This window comes from Camelus dromedarius, chromosome 7 (genome assembly GCF_036321535.1).
Source record: "Camelus dromedarius isolate mCamDro1 chromosome 7, mCamDro1.pat, whole genome shotgun sequence".
Taxonomy (NCBI): domain Eukaryota; kingdom Metazoa; phylum Chordata; class Mammalia; order Artiodactyla; family Camelidae; genus Camelus; species Camelus dromedarius.
This window is the reverse complement of record NC_087442.1, coordinates 72,309,511-72,316,770: the sequence shown is the minus strand read 5'-3', so window position 1 is coordinate 72,316,770 and position 7,260 is coordinate 72,309,511. Positions and strand designations below refer to the sequence as shown.

At 38.2% G+C, this 7,260-nt stretch overlaps 1 pseudogene; it reads right to left on the bottom strand.

Moving 5' to 3' along the window:
- Positions 1-1,483: 1,483 nt before the first annotated feature.
- Positions 1,484-3,029, bottom strand: LOC105100377 (protein FAM217A-like; annotated as a pseudogene).
- Between the last annotated feature and the right edge of the window lie 4,231 nt (positions 3,030-7,260).

The following is a 7,260-nucleotide window of genomic DNA, read 5'->3' as shown; positions in this document are numbered from 1 at the left end:
TCTACTCTAGAAATAATTTTGCAGTTTCAAATAAAACTGACCATACACTTAAAATATGCCACACAGTAATTGTACCCTTGGGTATTTATCCTAAGGGGATGGAAACTTACGTTCACACAAAAGTTGTATAGGAACATCCATAGCAGCTTTGTTCAAAACTGTCCAAAATTGGAAACAATTAACCAATGAATGAGTAAGCAAACTTTTGTATTCCCACACCCTAAAATACTATACAGCAATAAAAAGGAACAATATAGTAAAAATGCAAAAACTTGGTTGGCTCTCAAAGTAATTACATTGCATGAAAAAAAAAGTCACAAAAGGTTACATACTATGTGATTCCATTAATAATCTTGAAATAACAAAATTATAGAGATGAAGGTGGTCAGGGGTTAGGGAAGGAAGATGTGTGGCTATAAAGGGCTATCAAGAGGAAGACTTGTGGTGATGGAAAGTTCTTTATCTTGATTGTGGTGGTGGGAACAGTGTACAACTTAGGGATTCAGTATTTTTACATATTATGAAATCACCACAATAGATCTGTTACCATCCATCTCCATACAAAGGTTTTAAAATATTATTGACTATGTTCCCTATGTTGTACATTCCACCCCAATGACGTATTTATTTTATAACTGGGAGTTTGTATCTCTTTATCTCCCGCACCTATTTCACTTATCCCCTCACCTTCCTCCCCACTGGCAACCACCAGTTTGTTTTCTTTGTGTACAAGTATGTTTCTGTTTTGTTATTTTTATTCATTTGTTTTGTTTTTTTAGATTCCTCATGTAAATGAAATTATACATATTTGCCTCTCATTGTCTGACTTATTTCACTCAGCATAATACCTTCTAGGTCCTACCATGATGTCACACGTGGCAAGAGTTCTTTTTTTTTTTCTTAACTGCTGAGTAATATTCCTGTGTGTGTGTGTATGTGTGTATTATATATTCTTTATCCATTCATCTTTTGGTGGACACTCGGGTTGATTCCATATCTTAGCTGTTGTAAATAATACTGCTATGAACATTGGGGAGCATGTATCTTTTCAAATTAGTGGTTTTGTTTTCTTTGGATAAATTCCAAGAAGTGGAATTGCTGGATCTCATGGTAGTTCTATTTATAATTTTTTGAGGAAACTCCATACTGTTTTCCAGAGCAGTTTACCAATTTATATTCCCACCAACAGTGCACAAGTGTTCCCTTTTCTCCACACTATCCCCAACATTTGTTATTTCTTGTCTTTTTTTTTTAAAGTCTATTATACCATTTATTGATGATGGAATTATACTGGAAAAGAAGCATGACAAAAGAGCCATCTTGACTAGTTTTCTCAGTGAAACATTCCTTTGAAACATAACATGTTAGACACTGTCAAATGTGTCACCAGGGAAGCCCTTGGAGTTAAGTGTAGACATCTCAGCTGGGATTCACAAGTTCTGCTCTATAGCACATCCAATAACTGTGTGGGGGGTGTGTTTCATGCCTGTATCTCAGAATAAGGAACCATATTTTAGCTGGGCTTCTTCAAATAGATTGGCTTACATTGAAACACAGAGAAGAGTTATTCCTGGTCGATGGGTGAGCACTTATCCTTAGCTATCAACGAAGGTGATAAATAGCTTAGCTTCTTAATATAGAATAGTCTGTTCAATACCATGTTTTTTTGGTAAAGTTTTTTTTTGTTTTTTTTGGGGGGTTTTTTTGTTTTTTTTTGTTTTTGTTCCTTGGTACCTTAGCTTCTTCCCTCTGATTTTCAGGAAAAGAGAGGTATAGGTGAAACTGGTATAGGAGACTTTGGTGGCAGACATCTGGTTGAGACCATTTTAACCAGCAGCTGAGTTGTCTGGGCAGGAGCAGGCTTGGCTGAGAGTTCTTGGCATGGATTTAAAGTGGAGCTTTTGAGATTCTTAAAGTCATCGTGAGCTGCCATCACTTGTTTTGTAGTGGATGAGCTTTTCAGAGATGGTCTAGAATTCCACTTGTATTTGCCAGTTCTGCTCCATTTCCATTTGGAAGCACTGCATTCAAGCTTGCAAGAGCCAGAATTGCTTTTCCTTCTTTCATGACTTTTATCTACCAAGTTATTTGACGACTCAAAGAGTCAGAAAGCTTGGGCTGTCTTGTTTTGGGAATAGCTCTGGAAGAAGAGGGTTGTTCAGGGACTCGAGGAGTGCAGAAGGTGGTCTGCAGTCTTGGCCTTTCTTTTTAAATAGTCACATGCTGCAATCTTTCCATTTCCAATAACCGAGTTATCAAACGTTCAAGGGAGCTTTCCAGAAGCTCCACTATCATTTTCCAATTTTCAGATTTTGAGAGGGCTAATTTGTGCAAGTCCAGAGTATTGAAAGGAAGGGGAGGAAAATCAGGACATGGGAACACTTCACTTGGTTCTTCTGTGAAAAATTCTTCAGCATTTCCTATTGCTTCTGGCTTACAGTTCAGGTCTGTCTGTTTAAAATAGCTGAGTGAAGTTTCATTTGCTTTTTCATTTTCTTAGAAGTAACTTTCATCTGTTAAATTTTCTTTCACAATGCTGTTTCCGTACTTCAAATTAAAATTTGGAGCCGTTAAAATGTCACCACTGTTGTTTACTTTAGTTGAGCATAAATTAATCTGAGGCTCATTTCTGTCCTTAAAAAAGTCTCCAGCAGTGTCAGGCCAGCAGAGATGTAAGGCCATCTGCAGTCCAGGTGAGCGCCGTCTTGCTTGTCCACTGAAGCGCTTGCTCCTGAGCGGTTCACGGCGAACAGCCTTATGGGACTAATGGTCACATGACAGCCAGTTTCCATTGAAGACTTTTTTGAAATCCCTGTTCTCCATGATAACTTCCTTCGTTATGAGGATAACTCCATAATTGGAATATCCCTTGTTTGCTATTCTGTGTTCTTTTGGGAGCATGCTCTAACAAATTAAGTTCTAGCATCAGTTGCTCTACTGGGATTTCCAAATGGTTCATGTGTGGCACTGTCCCGTTGGGGCGGGAGGTTTTTATTTTCAGGAGCAGGTACTTCTGTATCCAAATTCCAGGGACATTAGGTCTCTCCGGAGATGCTGGACGTGCACAGGCCGGTGTCGCTGCTCTCACTGTTTCTGCTCCCCATCTTGCTCCCCTGTTTCCTTGCAATCCGCTCTGCGCCACTGGCCCCCGTCTCATCCCCGGCGGCATCTCCATGGGCACTGCTGCCCCTAGGCCCCAGGCCGCTCTGCGCGCAGAGCCTCCGCCTCAGCCCGCCTGCCGCGGGAGGACAGAGGGCAGTGGGCGGTGGGGCACCCAGTACTGGGCCCTGCCCCGGGTCCAGACCCCGACCCAGACCCCCAGGCCCCGCCCCAGCCCCTGCCCTGCCTCTTTCTTGTCTTTTTGATAATAGCCATTCTAACAAGTGTGGGGTAATACCTCATTGTGGTTTGGACTTACATTTCCTTGATGATTAGGATGCTGAGCATCTTTTCATGGGCCTGTTGGTCATTTGTATCTTTTTTTGAAAAATGTCTATTCAGGTCTTCTGCCCATTTTTTTTTAATGATTATTTACCTTTTTAATATTGAGTTGTATGACTTTCTATTTTTGGATATTAACCCTTTATCAGACATATTATTTGCAAATATTTTCTCCTTTTCAGTAAGTTGCCTTTTCATTTTGTTTGTCTTTGCTTTTGCGTTTGCCTAAGGAGACAGATCCAAAAAACTATGGATACTACTTAGGTCAAAGAGTATACTGCTTATGTTTTCTTCTAGGCATTTCATTATTTCAGGTCTATATTTAAGTCTTTAATGATTTTGAGCTTATGTTTGTATATGGTGTAAAAAAAAAGTTTAGTTTCCTTTTTTACATGTAGCCCAGTTTTCTCAATACCATTTACTAAAGAGACTATCTTTTCCCTATGGTATATTCTTGCCTCCTTTGTCCTAAATTAATTTATTATATAAGCCTGGATTTATTTCTGGGATCTCTTTTCTGTTCCTTTGATTTATGTGTCTGTTTTTGTGCCAGTACCGTACTGTTTTGATTACTATAGCTGTAGTATAGTTGAAATCAGGAAGTGCGATACCTCTGTTCCTGTCTTCTGACCCTTTCTCTCACTTTTATTCTACCCCTATAGTGTGAATGTTACAACATGTGATGTTGGTCCAGGGGTCTCTTAAATTACCATTTTTATAATTCATTTTAGGGGATTTCCAGTCTTCTGTCTTCCAGATCACTGGTTCATTCTGTATCATCTAATCTGTTCTTAATTTTCTCTAGTGTATTTTTCACTTCAGTTACTGTGCTCTTCAGCTCTGATTATTTCTTTTTTGTATTTTCTAGTTCATTGTTGAAGTTCTCACTGTGGTCCTCCACTCTTCTCCCAAGTTCGGTGAGTATGCTTATAATCATTTCTTCGAATTCTTTATCAGGTAGAACTACTTATCTCTATTTCATTAGGGTTTTCCCTCAGATTTTATCTTATTCTTTTATGTGGAACATATTCCCTTGTCACTTCCTTTAGTTTGACTTTCTGTGTTTGTTTCTATTAATTTCTATAATTTCTGGGGTTTGTTAATGCAGTTTTAATATTAATGATTTTTAAAAGGGGAATAGATTTTCTTCTAAATTAACAAATAAGATAATTATGTTATCTTTATCTCATTCTTTTACAATTTTCATTTTGTGTGCTTTACTATGTATATCATGTGTTAGTATAGTAGTGCGTGCATATGATTTTTATGTATATATATATTTAAGCATATACCTTCCATATATAGGATATACCATATGTATACACACATCAAAGGTATAAGCTTAAATGTTGTTTTATTCATAGATGTATGAGATTAAAAGTTTAGAAGCCACTGATTTAGGCAATGATATATGGGTTTATCATTCCTATCTTGGGTTTTATCTCTGCTTGACCACTCTTTTGAACTTCCCTCAACCTGCTGAAGGCTTGGTAAATTGACACAAATTGTGATAACTCCTCTGCATGTGCCTTTGTATAAATATTTATTCCATATTGTTATATACTTCCTTGCATATTTTACATTTGTCCTCATTAGTGTTGTCTTTCATTGTTCTGGCTATTTAAATACTGAGGATATCATTGATAAAATTAGCTTTTTGTAGCACCTTCCAGAGGCAGTAAGCTAACTGACACGCCTGATGCTATTTGCTTTTATTCCTGGAAAAATTATTGTATGATTGCAGATTTCATTGATTCTTATTGATTCTCATATAAATAATGGGTCACTTTGAGGACTTTGGATATGTTTGGAAATGGCACAGTTTTTCTGGGGTCAAGAGTATTTTGATGATATTGGCCTTTGTTCACTTTTTTTTAGGAAGACTTCTGCCTCAATCATTTAAATTTACTTGGTACTTGTTGAGATACAAAGAATCCACTTGCATGTCACAAATTGTTCATAATGAGATACTTCCTCTATGTCTTTTCTAGGCAAAACAAATCTATAATTTCACGTTTCAGTGGGTATGTCCATTCAAAAACTGTCTCATCTGGGAACAACTTTGGATTCCAAAACAGTACTAGTGACATTAAAGTGCTCTTTATTAGACCACAGTATTCTACTAATCAAGTTAATATTTGAATCCAATAGTTCTCTTTTTCACCTATTAATTTTGGCCTAACTCCAGAAGTTCTACCTTTTGTTTGTTTTTTGGGGGGTTTTTTTTTTTTTTTGGTATATATGTATTTTTATTGAAGTATGCTCATTTTACAATGTTGTATCAATTTCTAATATACAGCATAATGCTTCAGTCATACATGAACATACATATATTTGTTTTCATATTCTTTTTCACCATAAGTTACTACAAGATATTGAATAGTTTCCTGTGCTATACAGTATGAACTTGTTGTTTATCTATTTTATATATATTAGTTACTATCTGCAAATCTCGAACTCCCAGTTTATCCCTTCCCACCCTCTTCCCCTCTGGTAAACATAAGTTTGTTTTCTATGTCTGTGATCTATTTCTGTTTTGTAAATGAGTTCATTTATCTTTTTTTTTTTTTTTTTTTTAGATTCCACATATAAGTGATATCATATGTTATTTTTCTTTCTCTTTCTGGCTTACTTCACTTAGAATGACATTCTCCAGGTCCATCCATGTTGCTGCAAATGGCATTGTTTTATTATTTTTATGGCTGAGAAGTATTCCACCGTATAAATATACCACAACTTCTCTATCTAGTCATCTGTTGATGGACATGTAAGTTGTTTCCATGTCTTGGCTACTGTAAATAGTGCTTCTAGGAACATTAGGGTGCATGTATCTTTTTGAATTAAGGTTCTCTCTGGATATATGGCCTGGGTTGGGATTGTGGATCAGATGGTAAGTCTATTTGTAGTCTTTTGAGGAATCTCCATACTGTTTTCCATAAAAGCTACACCAAAGTACATTCCCATATAATTTCTGTTAATTAGCTGCTGCTTCTGGTCTTGAAGGCACAGTGTAGGAGTGTCCCCTGTAAGGACTACTTCATGTGTCAGATGGCTGTGGGAGGCTGACTGGAGCTGGAACGGGCACAGGCTCAGGGTAGGGGGTACTGTGTCAGGACCGCCTTGGCAGCATGACTGGAGTGGTACAGGCATGGGCAGGGGGTCCCAGGATGCGCTACACTGGGGCTATCTTGGCTGGGGAACCAGAGCATGCTGCAGCAGCTTTAACACACCAGCTAGAGCACCTGGACTGTTTTCCCTCCGGGCTTTCATGGTGGACAGGGAAGGTAAAACACAGTGCCCTTTGGAGCCTCCCACCCTGGAGAGAATTCCATCAGTCCCCCACTTATTTGGCAGATGCTGTTAAAACTAGTAGTTTTCTTCATGTATGGTCTAGGTGCCATTCAAACTGCTGTTTTTTGCTGGATTTTTTTTCCCCTCTAGTTCTTTTCTGTTCCTTTTTTCTCTTGAAGAATCTCCCCTTATAAATTCACAGTTTTCTTTTACTAGTCTGCATGTGGGTCTCAGTGATATCCCTCCTCACTGCAGTTCTAAGTGTTGGGGCTAGTGTTTCCGTGGATACCACATCTCTGTCTCTCCTGCCCATCTTTGTGGGGTCCCTCTGTCGTTTGCTGTGCAGAAGCTCTTCAGTCAGCTCTCAGTTCTTCTTCGGGAGGAATTGTTCTATAGGTCGGTGCAGATTTGGTGTGTCTGTGGGAGATGAGTTCAGGGTCTTCTTCCTACACCACCATCTTGAACCTTACAGCCTGTCCTGTACATTATTTTTCACCTTCCTGTGACTCTGTAATATTTAATATTAAA